This window comes from Carassius gibelio, chromosome A21, assembly GCF_023724105.1.
Source record: "Carassius gibelio isolate Cgi1373 ecotype wild population from Czech Republic chromosome A21, carGib1.2-hapl.c, whole genome shotgun sequence".
Lineage (NCBI taxonomy): Eukaryota > Metazoa > Chordata > Actinopteri > Cypriniformes > Cyprinidae > Carassius > Carassius gibelio.
In genome coordinates this window covers 23960778-23974316 of record NC_068391.1, presented here as the reverse complement: position 1 = coordinate 23974316, position 13539 = coordinate 23960778, and the positions used below count along the sequence as shown (strand labels likewise).

Sequence of the window (13539 nt, the reverse complement as noted above, 5' to 3'; positions counted from 1 at the left end):
GCGTGAGAAATACAAGGTGTGGCGTGTGAGCGTGTGAACGGGTTGAAATGCGTGAGTCTCACGCCCAATGCGTGAGACTTGAGAGCCCTGCAGTTTGCTGCTACTCTTTCAGCCCTGAAGAAAGAGCGTCCATTCATATGCACCACGCTGTTTGGTACATTGTTGCAGAGCCATGTTTCAGTGAAGAATATAACATTCCCAGACAGCACACATACGTTGTGCCGATGTCGAGCCGACCTACAAAATTCCATCGGGACGATATCGCTCAGGGAGCGTTTGCTAATAGGCAAGATGTCTCGGCGACGTCGGCCTCTGATCGGAAATGCTCTCCGGCCGATGCTGGGACGATACATCCCGGCCGCTCTGCGTGGACGCGGTTCACCGGCGTTTTGCTCATCGTTACGGATCACCCGCGGCTACCGCCGCTGGTTTATAATAAAACAATACACACCACTCTCAAGAACAGACGCAACTTTATTAATATTTTCATTTATTTCATATTACATGTACAAATACAATAACATTTACCAGATGCTTTGATCAAAAGTGGATAATTCGGGATTATTTGTAGTCTTTTGAACATTAACCATGATTTTACTACAGCATTTGCAGTAAAACCATAGAAAAAACAAAATCAGCCATAGTTTTACTACAATCACCATGATTTTACTACAGCTTTTGCAGTAAACCCATAGTAAAAACAAAAATAACCATTACTACAGTCCTTGCATGGTTAAATGTTGGATGAGTATAGCACCTTTTGACAATACTTATTTCAAAGTAGGTTTACAGGAAATGCATGTTTCAAGGTTACAGTTTAAAAAGCCAGAGATGACTGAGACTCACTGGGAAGACCATCTAGTTCATAATAAAAAGTCATGTGTTCAGTGCTGTCAGCATCGCATGCAAATTTTATGCCAAGAACTTTTTAAAAAGAGTTACATAAACACAAAATAAAACCAGACAAACAATACTAATTGTTTTGTGTGTCCAATGTTTTGTGTGTTCATGCAAAGTTGTCGTCTGTAGTCTTTGTGAGCGTTGGTGTCATCTGAAGTCTTCACAAGTAAGTTTGGATTCAGTCTGGAGCTGCTGTAACCTCTAGAAACCTTGGGATGGCCATCCTGAGATAGAAACAGGAAATAAAAAGGAGAAAGTTTAGCATAGCTGCTGCTGTTCATATTATTTCAGACAAAATATTATTTATTTAATCACATATAACTGGAGTGCATGGTTATTGTGTTGTGTGAATACTAAACTATGTATTTTAATTTAATTTAAACAACAACAAAAAAGTGTGTCCGAGCCCCAAATATTATTTGGAAGGCTATTTTCAAAGTAAAATACCAATAGGTTTTGCTTCCTTTAGTGGACTTTGATAAATTCTTGGTGTTTGAATTTAGTGACCTCACTACAGGCCATGCACCACAGATGCTGCTGCCTCAATTTGAGCTGATTTTGCTATATATATATATATATATATATATATATATATCTGATTTAATCACAAGTAGGTTTAATAAACGTACATCCACTTCCAATTCACCAATCAATAAACAAAAATCGACACACTGCCACTAATGCTCTCAAAAATCAGTTTATTGATGAAGTGTTTCACGTGATTCCTGTAAATGTAATATTTGTGGAACAGGCATCTCTTTAGAATGGAATACACATTTCAGTAGGTGGAACATTATATTTGTAATTTATACTACCGTTAAAAGTTTGGGGTCAGTACGATTTTCTTTTTACGTCTTTGAGAAAAGTCTCTTCTGCTCAACAAGGCTGCCTTTATTTGATCAAAAGCAAGTAAAAAACTGTAATATTGTGAAATATTACAATTTAACAACAGTTTTCTACGTGAATATATTGTGAAATGTAATTTATTTCTATGATCTAAGCTAATTTTTATTACTCCAGTCTACAGTGTCACATGATCCTTCAGAAATCATTCTTATTTGCTGCTCAATAAACATTTTCAATTATTATCACTGTCTTATCAATTATCAAAAGTTAAAACAGACATTTCTGTTTCAAACACTGTACTGTTTTAAAACTTTATTCATCAAAGAATCCTGAAAAAATGAAGGAACACAGCGGTTTTCAACACTGATAATAGTCAGAAATGTTTCTTCAGAAGCAAATCAGAATATAAGAATGATTTCTGAAGATCATGTGACACTGAAGACTGGAGTAATGATGCTGAAAATACAGCTTTACCATCACAGGAATGAATTACTTCTCTAAATATATTCAAATAGAAAACTATTATTTTAAATTGTAGTGAATTGTATTCATTTCATAAATTAAACTGTGGTTGCTATAAAAGACTTTCAAAAACACAAAAAACCATACCTTCCCAAACTTATGATACAGTTGTGTATGTTCAAGATTGTACTTACTGGTCCTGCAGTTTATAGCATCTTTGAGATGTTGTCTGACAGCAGCAGTGGGCCGTCAGGGTGAGCAGGGCTCTGCTGGCCCTATAAAAAACAAAATTGTGTGAAAAAAGCTTTTAAAGACTATTTAGTTATCATTTACATTTGTCTAATGTTCACAAATTGCTTGTGATTAGATTAGTTGAGGTTGACCTGGAATATCCTACATTAAAAAAAAGTCTATGGCCAGCACTACAGATTGTGCTACCCTTTTGATGAAAGAAGTCACATCTGATTTGTTACGAGCATTAGTGACAGAATCATCAGCCAATCAAATTTTGACGTTCAATGACAGCACACCCTCTGTGTCTAGAGACGTGCCCAGTGCTACCCTAGCGTTAGACTGCCCCTTTAGTCAGGGATTTCCAAAGTACGAAAGTGAAATTAAATGAAAAGAAAATACAGCCTACAGACCTGGTTGCCAATCTACTAAAATGCTTTTTTAAGGTGCTCTTTTGCAGAAAAAAAGAGAATAACAGAAAGACCTACAACTGAGAAAGGAAGACCTACACCTAAACTGAAGGCCAGCAACATTTTTATGCACCATTTCAAAGATTGCAACTACGAGTGCTATGAGTGGCTAACAGTTAACACCAAGCACAAGTTATTTTGTTGGCCGTGATTACTTTTTAATCTGAGTCAAGGGACATGAAAAGAGTTCTTTATTATTTGATGAGTATTGTATCATGCACATTGTTATAACAGAGGTCGACCGATTCATTGGTTTTGCTGGTTAACCCTCTGGGGACGGATTAGGCGGTACCGCCCAAAATGGCATACTTTTTAATGCTAGAGAGATGCGGTTTTTTTTGCCGTCTTCCTCAGATTCCGCTGAAAACAGCGTTGTCCAGTTTGTATATTAAACACTTCCCTTATTGCGCAATACCACTGCGTAAACAGGACAATGAAAAAGATTGTGCTAGGCAGATTCAACACGCAACAGCCACTGGAAAAATTGCCGCTGGGAGGAGTCTTTTCTAACCCAATCAGAGGAAGGTTATGTCTTCTAGCGATTCAGAGGACTCTGTAGCTCTGCTGTAGCCTTGTAAAAGCTGGCTGGACTAAAGTAAAAGACATGTAATCAATAGGCGTTCAGAGAATCAGCATCAGGGTGGAGAAAGCAGAACGCGATCGGAGTGTTACAGAGAGCGATCGGAGTATTAGCGAGCACAAAGAGCTAAATTCGAGCGATCGGAGAATCAGCATCACGTGGAGAAAGCAGAAAGTGATCGGAGTGTTAGCGAGCACAAAGAGATAAATTCGAGAGAGATACAGCATTATTACAGAATTGTTTTATCAAAATGGCAAGCAGTAAAAGATTTACGGCAGAACAAGCTCTGGAACAATTACTGGAAAGGCCTGGAGAGGCCTTGCTTTGCTCACTGGCATGCCTAGGACTGTTTTTTAAAAAAGTTAATTATTTAATTGTTCTTTACACATTTGATTAAACAATAACACATTTATGTCAAGCAAAGAGTTTGAAAAAATATATTTTTGGGTCAAAAACTTTTAACTATTATTGTGTGAGGTAGGATTTTCAGTAATAAATGACAAAAATCTCATTTTCGTCTTTGAAATTCTCTAGTTTATTGTACAATTTTTCACTCATACTTCCTTTATAGACATATTGCATGCATGCTTATGGTAGCTTAGGGTCTTCTGAATCCATTGATACCAAATACATGGTGGTCCATCCTCATTACATATGGTTTATAAGCCGAAATGTAAAAATAGAGAAAACGGACCAAAAAGGGCTTAGTCCCCTAAGGGTTAATCGGCACCGATAGTTGATTTGTAGAACTATCGGTTATCTGCAAAATCCATGGAGATATTTTTCCGTGTTGCGTTTGTTTTGCCATGTGACACTGTGCGCTGCACAGAGTGGGAAACTTCAAACTCGAATTTAAATGCAGCCGTTCACATAGTTTTCTATTAAATAACATTATATTAATCTCAAATCATTGTAAATTTACATAATGACTTCACCCTAGGCTATAAATTATGTATTGTGCATTTTACAGCAAAACGTTGGTCTTTCTGTGGCTCTAATACAGTCTGTATGCTTCATATAGAAAGCTGTAATACAGATTGCGCGTTTTCTTTCCGTTTGTTCTTTTTTTTTTTAACACTGAACTTTAAACACATATGCCACATAGTTCATTCCTGAAGCAAACTTATGTCCGTTTGGTGATTAAATAAACAGTTTTAGACCGCTGCTTGAATTGAATGTGACGCATCCGGTGTGTGTGATAACTGTGACTTCTCAAAGACGCTGCACATGATTAGATAATCATGCACTGTTCTAAAATAGCAGCAAATAAAATGTGATGCGTTCGGTGTGTAGGGTTGGGTATCGTTTGAATTTTATCGATTCCAATTCCGATTCTGCTTATCGATTCCTAGTTTCGATTCCAATAAGATAAAAAATCCAATATAAAAAAATTAAGTCAAACATTTAGATGTCAAACATGTTTCTGTCTTTTTACAAAGCATTCTGTTACAGCTGAATAACATGAGCAAAAATCAGCAGCTTACAAAACACTGCAAGAGGAATTTTGCCTGTGCTTAAAAAAAAAAAATACCATAGCAAAAACAATTAATTAATACAAATATTAAAGTGTTAAAGACAAGTAACCAGTCAGTAGTAAGATATGAACAAACAAATCAATTAGCAATATCCTAAATACAACTTAACAAAATTTCAGGTACATAAACTGTTATTAAAAGTTTAAAAACACTGCATAGTTTTCTTTTTATAAATAAAATAAAGATTAATCAATTAAAGTTATTAAATATATTCAGTCGAGATCAGTGAATGATTTTCTTTTGTTTCTTTTGTTCTTTGATTAACATTAATGACAGACAGCGCGTTTATTAGGCTGTTGTCTCTTTAAACAAAAATACTGTACGTGTGTGTTTTCTTTCTCATCTGTTTACATTCATATAAGACAATAACGTTTGTGTTTATGATGATATACTGATGTAGTTTTCTGTATATTGGTCGACAAATATGAAAGAAGTCAGTTTCGGCTTGGAACAACCTTTTCTACAGTTGAAATACATGGAATGGTCCGAGAATGGACACAAACCCGGGAACCCACAGCACGACCGCAGACCGCTGCTCTCATTCAGTATCCATTTTGTTCAGTATTCATTTTAAAAACTATTGGTTTATAAATCGGTATCGGCCAGTGTGGTCCAAACTAGCTATCAGTATTGGAAAAATCCACTATCGGTTGATCTTTAGTTGATAATACTGTGGTGCTGTGTTGATGTCCAGAAAAAAAAAAAGACCAAATCAATACCGGTGGCTACTGGTGATACATTGAGGTCTAATGAAGCGAAATGATCGGTATTTAGGAGAAAATGAACACTACTTACAACAGTATTACCTTTAATCCATAGCCTGGGCAACCAGCTGTCAGCACGTTCACAACTGTCTATAGAAACTGTCTATAGAACGTGACTTCTCTGTCGCATGACAACAGATGCACGGGCGAGATACTGGAGCTGATGACGCTGTTTCCGGCGCAGCATCGTGATGTCTATCAGGCATCGGCGATGGACGATGACATCGTCAATCAGGCCAACCCTAACCAGGATGACATAATTAAACAATTGTACACAACTGTTGTACACAGTTTTTATAATTTATTAGCTAAACAAATGCACAGCTTCCACCAATAAAAAAAAATAGTTAAAGCAAGAGTACAGCACCAACTACTGTTACCCGGATGAGCCTGTGTTATTACATTTTACAGGTTGTTATCCAGGGATAACATGCATCGGAATGTCGCAACTGACCAATCAGAATCAAGTACCCACAGTGCCATGTAATAAAAGTAATTAGCTAATGGTAAACTAATCATTTACAAAACATGACTATGTGTTCATAGATGATTAATAAGTGATGTTAATATTTTTATCTATGTTCTGTAGATTAAGTTATAAATAACTTCCAAAGCTTTCTGCACCCACAATCTAAAGTGTAAACTACTCATCAGTTGTAAATGTAAACTTTCCGGTTACAGGTTGGTTGATTTTGTGTGTGTGTGTGTGTATATATGTGTATGTATATATATATACACACATACATACGCACACACAACTGAAAACCACAAAGTTTGTAAAACATTTACAACTGATGAGTAGTTTACACCTTAGATTGGGGGGTTCAGAAAGCTTTGTAAATGATTTATACTGTTTATTGAGATAATAGTACAATGTTGACATTTCAATGATTTATAAGTGATTCATAATATATTAACTAGTAACTATTAAAAATTAAGGATCTGTTTGATTGTTTTTTTCGTGATTTTATTTTTTTTAAGATTGCTTATGAAAGATGTGTAAATCATATCATATTACTTAATCATTAGTGAATGTATATTCATGTCACTTGTAAATTATTTATAACTTAATCAACAGAACATAGATAAAAATATTAACATCATTTATTTCTATGAACACAGTCGTGTTTTGTAAATAATTAGTTAATCATAATCTAATTACTTGTAAATGACTTTTAAAATGAATTTACAAAAAGTACACAAATTATTAGTATATCACTTATTAGGCGCTTATGAATGTTTTGTAAATGATTAGTTCATCATTAACTACTCACTTAAAAGTGACTTACATATGAACTTTATTATAAATTGTTACCAAAAAGTCACCCACACCTTGGAAGACCTGAGGGAAAGTAAATTAACAGCAAATTTTCATTTTGGGGTGAACTATCCCTTTAACCCACACTAATCTAGCCTACTGCTGAAGTTGTTGATCAGCCCCGTCATTGTTGTTGAGAGCCTGTGTGGGGCATAATATGTGCATTAAGGGGCGGTCACACTGCACTTTTCGTTCCACTGACTTCCATTCATACGCATGCGAATGCGTCAGACCGGAAACCCAGGCTCATGCGAAAATTTTCGCATTTCGCTGCATTCGAAAGTTCAAGTTTGGTGAACTTTGACCTGCGAATTCGCATCACGTGAAGTCGTGGGACCAGTAGATGAATGATACGTCACTGCGTGACCTCTCTGTACAGAAATTAAAAAATGAAGTGCTAATTTTAGCCGTAGCACAGCATCCTATTTTATATAAAAAAAAAGATAATTAAAAAAGAAGCTGCATGGTTCGCAGTGTCAATGGAAACAGGAACAGATGGCACATTTGAATGAGGACACGTTCTATATTTTTTTATTGTTTAGTGTGTATATTTATAGAGAGAGAGAGAGACAGAGTGCAATATAATAAGACGCTTTCGACGCCATCGCCAAAGACACAGTAAAAGCACAGATTAACCCATGTTGTGATAAGGGGAAACCGTTATATTTTGCTCCCGCCCATATTGGCAGCAGCGTCCGAAATAATTTTGCACGTTCAAAGGCTAGTGTGACCGCACCTTTACACATACGGCTGCGTTAGCTGTAACAGAGATGTGTAAGATGTGTACAGGTATCTAACAGTTGTTTACTGAAGGCCCTGACTGAAACCCCACGGTACTCACTGTCTGACAGCAGGTTCACTCAGACTCTGATCGTCATCACTGAAGAATCCAGGAACAAAACAAGCAATCTGACACAGAGTCAACAATATTTACTCTGCAGTTCCAGGTTCATTAGAAGGAAACAAGCTAGAGTAGAGGTGAAATGGAGATAAAAGACAGAATAATATATAACAATTATAATAACATGTAAAATACATATTCTACTACTAAAAATATAATCTTAAAATAACACAATCTATATTTTTAGTTTTAGGTTGAGTGTGACTTACGTTATGATGTCAGGGACTTCTTAAAATTGGTGAAATGTATTCTGAAAAAGGCATATTCATGTTTTTCATGAGCTTCTTCGGGTCACCTGTATTTCTAAGTCAGAATCTCCCTTCAGAAATGTTGAAATCTTGGAGCTTCACTTCTGTTCTGTAGAGTTTCTTTCTGTCCTCCTGAAATCACAGAACAATTTGTATCAATATCTGTTTATCATGAAATATCGAAACTAATGTGAACTTGATTTCAGCCGATTACACTCTCACTGTAAGTGACGTCATCGATTCAGTAAATCAGCCTTTTCCAATAACATACTGACAAATCACCAGCAAAACATTCAAAGTGCCATCAAAATATCTCATACACACACGAAGATTTGATTAAAAGCCCAGAGTTTCATCAACAAGAGCTCAATCTATATAGTTAGCCTACCTGAAAACTGCTAAGATGCTAACGGACTTTTTCGAAGAAACTAAACCGTTTCTATAAAATAAATTTAATTGAAACATGTCAATAACAAGCAAGAAACGTGTCAGAAACATTTGTATATAATATTTGTGTGATTTTAGCGACTAAACTTACCTAAAACAGTGTAAACTGCAGCGAGAGACGGAGATTACTGCTTGCCAGTAACGGTTTTTGTGTTGATGCCCCGTTTCCATGGCAACTCTGCTCCCCGCTCGCGCAGGACTCAATGCACACACAGCATTTACACAAACATCTAGAGTTAAAGCATTACATTTATAATGTACAGTCTCATTCAATAATAAATGTAAAAATCATTTTGTAGTTCAGAAGCAACAGCAACAATAGCTCACCATATCATTTCACCGGATTATTTCTGAAAGCCTGTAAAAGAGTGAAAAACACGGTGAAAAAGCAGTCAGGACTTCTCTTTAATAACCCGCTTTTACATTTTCCCTCCGAGAAACTTCTGAAAACGCATTAAGGCGTTAACATTAATGTTAAAAAAAATCGCTACCGTGACCGTTGGCTCAAAAAGTTAACGGTAACATTATTTGAAAATGAGCCAGACTCTTCAGCTGCCCATAGACTGTATTACTAGTACTTTTTCAGTGTCACAGAATTAACAAAGTAAGTTAGTATTTTTTTTGTCTAATTGAGTTGAAGTGAAATCGTAACGTTACCTCAGAGCCACAGATGTCGCTGGGATTATCCTCTTCTCTCTCTCTGGGTGGCTAAAAGAGACGAATACTGGGCACGCGCACACAGAGAAGCGCGGCATCGGCCCGCGGTCATGAACCAACTCAGGGCCGACGATTGATGAGCTGGAGAACAGAGCACTGACCAAATTATATCGGCCTCCGCCAGGCCGATGTTTTATAGATGTTTTAGGTATAGAGGCCGACGTTTCGATATTGGGCCGACGTCGGCCAGACGTACATGTGCTGTCTGGGTTACAGTCCATAAGCCATTTCTGTGTGAGGCTCCTATTACATACCTCTCCAGTCTAGGGATGGGAAGGAACAATAAAGAAAATGGTGGAAAAAATGGGAGTTTTTCCCTTCTACTGACTCACACAACAGCTTTAGTAATGTGGAAACAGAATATAATTTATTAAACACAAGGAAGCAAACATAACTTCAGGAGGGGTCCAGGCCAACATAACAAACAGAACATACTAACTCACAAAACTACAACCTAACTAACCTACACAATGAAAAGAAAACTAAATACAAATGTTGTGAATTCTTTATGGTTTTTGTATTATTGTCTGTAATTTATTCTGCTAATGTGTTAAGTTACGGAAAATGCGCTGTACATAGTTTAAAGCAGATACGATTCTAACGTGAGGTATTCTCTGACACGCAAGCGCAGCAGCCGGAGTTTTTTGTAGCTGGAGTTTCATAGCGTTGGCAGACTTTCCACTCGTGTGCAGCATCCTTGAGTGCAAGTTAAAGTTACTGACAAAGTAAGTTCATAACACGATTCTATGTTTAATGGGGAATGTTTGTGCGCGCTGCAACTATTTCTGGCACTATGCCAATATTGCCGCTGTTTTGTGATCTGTATAATTATCAGCGCACTCGCGCTAGCACGGATGCTAATACCACTAATATTTGTAACATGAATACGTTTAATTCTTCCCTTTATGTGCATGATCCTATATTTTACAGTTTGTTATCTGTTGTTATAATAATGCAGCATAATGTGATTTATTTTTATTATATTTATTTCCATAGTTTATGTCCTTGCTTTCTTAGTATTCTAAGTGGATATATGAGAGTTGTTGATAATGTTTCATTTGTAATTTACTGTTGAATCATAACAGTATGTAGACAAGTTATTTCTTTTGTTTTATTTGTTTATTACAGAAACTACCTCAGTTGTATACTGTCATGTGTACAAGGTTGAAACTTGCACAAAATAAAAGTGGAAACGAAATCTGATGACTCCTCCCTGATCAGAGTACTGAAGTGGTTAACACCATTAAAAAACTAGCAATCAGTGGGGCAATCCCCAACAACAAAAGATTACCCTAACTCCCTAACTGATCTTAAACAGGAGAAAAAGTATAATCAAAATAAATGTCAACCACCTCCCTACAGCTTCCCATGAAAACAAAATAAATCCAAAATAAACCTTGGTTCTAGTGGAGAATTACTCAGACTTTCACACCCTAATACCAGTGGAATATACTTGCACATTATCAACAATATGATGGAACACCTCAGGATGATTGTGTAGCAGCAGACCACATCAACTGCTGCCAAGGCAACAGCCATCAAGGAGAACTGTGAAGTAAACATTCTAGGATGACTAAGTCCTCTTACTTTCAATTGCTTTTTTCCCAACAAATTTCTTGTGCGTTAATTATTGTATGAACATAAAAACATTCTACAACTGAGACAAAAAATTTAATCAATTTAGCAGATTTTACTTTTTTTTAAAAGTAACGCGTTAATATTTAATATTTATTTACAAAACTAATACAAAGAATATAATTATTTTTGTGTAGGCCCCATCCGTAGCTTGAATCAGACATTGTAGATTCTAGCTATTCCTGCCGAAGACAAAGGCAGCGCAGAGCCTACCCCAAAAGAAAGAAGAAAATACATACACACCAGACAAAATACGTCTTAAAAGATCCTAGAACATATGGACAAAAGAAAAAATAATGTTTAATTACTCATAATTAAAGTGAGTATAACAAGCTTTTAATAATGTATCAGATTATAGCTTAACGTATAAGGTTATAGAGCAGAGGAGATGGGCCATGGAGGCCTCGAGAGAGGCCACTGAGAAAAGGCACAGATGAAGATGCATGTATGGGCCATTGTGAGAAAACCAAGAGGCTGTAGAATGAAATGCCTCATTAGGCACAGAGAGGAAGGCCATGCCAATAGACTACCGTGGGAAACACCACAAAATAGGTAACAGAGAGGAAGGCCACAAAAGACAGGCCACTGAAAGTTAAAGCCGCAGCAAACCATAGATGTGTCAAGCTGTCAGTCTCTGTTTTCCTGGGTGTTCCCTAGTGAGCTCACTTCTCCTTAGGCACTTCACCATAGGCACTTTAATTCCTCCAGTCTGGTCCTGTCTTCACAGTAATTGCACTCCAATTAATCGCAGGTGCAGACGATCCTTTGTCATTAGTCTCCTTATAAATAGCTGTCCTTTTCTGTTGTTTGTATGGAGTCCTTACCCTTTGTGTGTTATGTTCTCGTCTCCCGAGACTTACCCCTGCCTTCTCGTTCCTCCGAGTTTTATATTCCGTTTCATCCGATTTCCTCTTTTGTTTTGTTTTGTTTGTCTCCCAAGACTGTTTATTTTGTATTACCCTTTTTTTATTAAAATTCATACTTGCAATTGGATCTACCCTCTCCTTGTGTTTTCCCTAAACACACATCGTCACAAGATGTTGTAATAGTAATATGTAACCATAGTAATATGAATAGGTATTATACCACCAACAGTAATTGCATATAGTTTACCTTGAGGACAGCTAGATAATATTTACTGAACCTGGTTCAGGAGGTTCCTTCCCAAGAGCCCAGCTTGATGGCTGATGTTTGAACTCCATGTTCAACAGCAGTAGTGGCTGGTGTATTTAGGTGGCGACAGACCACAGCTTCTAAAAGGTGAATACATGGAGCTGAGCAAGCTGCAGAGAGAAAGGCCCTGATAGGACAAGAGGGAAAGGTTATGAAAGGCCGCAAGAGGCAGTGAAAGTGTAGATGCAATGAATAGGTGTGACACCACCACCATTATTTGGTTAATTTACCTAAAATATAGAGCATAACATTTTTTACCAAATGCATAAATATTTGTAAACAAATTACTGTATTAGTTATCTTATGACAGGCCACATTATGCCAATTATCCCAAAGACAGCATAGTTCAAGTAATGAGAAAAGCCATTATAGGCCAATTTTTCAAAGAACAATGATAGGCAGTTACGTAAACAATAATAGTCACACTTACCTGATGGTCACAATAGGCCAAATTGAACATGGCCGCGATAGGCTGTGTAATGTGAAGCCTAGTTAGGCCATGTAAAGTGAAGGACCGATGGGCTGCAATTACATTGATAGTCTGTGTATGTTTCTATAAACTACTGTAGCATGTGGACCAATCAGACACACAAATATTTGTTATATTTGACAAATAATATTTAATGCCACCTCATCTAACAAAAGGATCTATGGACCCTTCCCCTAAAATGCAACTATGACCTCAAAAAGGCCAGAACAGGCCTCTGGTTACCATGGCAACAGAGACAAACATCAACATAAGATGACACATGTACCCTTATGCTATTCATAGACATATAAATACCTAGATGCCTCATTGGCTGCTTTGAGCCATTGCTGCGATACGTCAATGTGTCCGCCATGTTGGTGAGGGCAAGACTGCCTTAAAACAAATGAAAGTAAACGGAGGAGCTGCGGTTTTTACTGAATAAAAACACCATAACGTTCTCACTTACCAACCAATTTCAGAGGTTAAAAAACAGTAAAAAAAAAAAAATATAAATACCTTGCCTCCAGTTGTTTAGTAAGGTTTGGAAAATTATTAATTGAAAGCTCTCATTTGTCTCACTTGATGATTTTGTTGACTTTTTTGTTTTACAAATCTGTTAATTTAGTGTAACTGTGACATATTCATGTAATGTAATTTGAATGTACATTACATGATATGTAGTTGTTTTATTGCTTTCTCTGTGTTCAATCCCAACATTTTTCTTTATTCTTTTTCTCTCTTTCTTGTGTCTCAGGTCAGAACACAGCCCATTCCCTTTGAATTACTGGGATAAAACCTAAATAATACATCTTTAAACACTAATAATTTACTATCGTTGAGAAA

The 13539-nt window shown here is 36.7% G+C and overlaps 1 long non-coding RNA gene across 2 annotated transcripts; it reads right to left on the bottom strand.

Moving 5' to 3' along the window:
* Positions 1-456: 456 nt before the first annotated feature.
* On the bottom strand, positions 457-9277 carry LOC127941392 (uncharacterized). Of its 2 annotated transcripts, none has more exons than XR_008149005.1 (6): positions 8794-9277; positions 8217-8387; positions 7948-8073; positions 5820-6030; positions 2403-2483; positions 457-1124 (listed from the first exon to the last, which is right to left on the bottom strand). It is a non-coding gene; the product is annotated as an uncharacterized LOC127941392 (long non-coding RNA). The 2 variants fall into 2 exon arrangements; XR_008149006.1 differs by having other exon boundaries at positions 5831-6030.
* Between the last annotated feature and the right edge of the window lie 4262 nt (positions 9278-13539).